Below are 1,217 nucleotides of genomic sequence, written 5' to 3' on the forward strand. Positions count from 1 at the left end.
TTTAAACACGGACATATCAACTCCCTAATAAAGCAAAAACAAAAGCATTTCCCTTATTAGAAACAAGATACACCATCACTTAAAGTCTTGAAACATTATTCCACTTTAACTTTCAGAATTTGACAATGCATTCAATGAAACAATCTGCAGACAGCTAGTTTTAACAGACAGATTAAAAAACACTTTTAAGCAGACATGGATGTCCTAAACTGTTTATTAGGTAAGAATTTTACAAACATTACTTAAATTAGCGGTAGCGGTGGAGCTGGAGAGTATTGCGCCTTCTCCAGGCTGTGCGGTGAGAACCGCGGATCCTGTGGTGGAACTTGTGGCCCCTGCCAAGGCCGCGGCTCTTCCTGCCTGCAGACGTCAGCCCCCACATCTCCCTGTGCTTGTGGACTGGTTTGGTGATCCACTGGGTGTCAGGGTTTCTTCTGATAGCTTTATGGAATGGATCGATGAGGATAACCTCAAAAAATCTGTATGTAGAATCTTCACCAACTGAGTAAGAATTCAGGACCCTCAGGGCCCCACAGTGGCGTCCAGCTCGCTCCTTGGCAACAGCTGAAGGCTTCGAGCAAACTTGAGCTGGTTGACACCATGGTTGACAGGCGTGCTGTAGGTGGCACCCTTAGGAACTGGGCGTTTGCAGCCACCGCGGCGCACACGAATCCGATATATGACATAACCTTGCTTGGCCTTGTAGCCCAGCCTGCGCGCCTTGTCGGGCCGGGTGGGGCGGGGGGCCGTGCAGCGCTGAGAGCCGGCAGTACTGCCAGCAGCGCACCCTGAGCAGAAAGCGCATCACGTCCGACTGCTTCTTCCTCCATAGCTCCTGGATGTTCTTGTAAGCGGCCGTCTCGGCTCACCTGCTGGCTGCCGCCAAACGGAAAGGAAGGACCCTTTCGGTAGCTAATTTTTAACCTCTGCTGTCATGAAGAGTTTGTAGCTTAGAAACCAGTTCAAGTCATCATCCGTGTATTAAGCACCCATTATGAACAAGCCACTATGTTAGGGATTCAAAGATGAAGAGGACATTGCCTTATCCTAATGAAATTATATCTAATTGGACTTCTACATACTGCATACAGTTAAAACCACTTCCTTACCACCACTAACCCCAATCACGTTTTCTTTTGTATTAAGAACTAGATATATCTGTATGGGCCCCTGTTCATTGCCTGCTCTCAGATCTCTTTGAAGCCTGTTTCTATTGC

The 1,217-nt window shown here is 47.7% G+C and overlaps 1 pseudogene; it reads right to left on the reverse strand.

Moving 5' to 3' along the window:
* Positions 1 to 247: 247 nt before the first annotated feature.
* On the reverse strand, positions 248 to 865 carry LOC103005826 (60S ribosomal protein L15-like; annotated as a pseudogene).
* Positions 866 to 1,217: the final 352 nt, after the last annotated feature.

Source organism: Balaenoptera acutorostrata, chromosome X (assembly GCF_949987535.1).
Source record: "Balaenoptera acutorostrata chromosome X, mBalAcu1.1, whole genome shotgun sequence".
In the NCBI taxonomy this organism is placed as follows: domain Eukaryota; kingdom Metazoa; phylum Chordata; class Mammalia; order Artiodactyla; family Balaenopteridae; genus Balaenoptera; species Balaenoptera acutorostrata.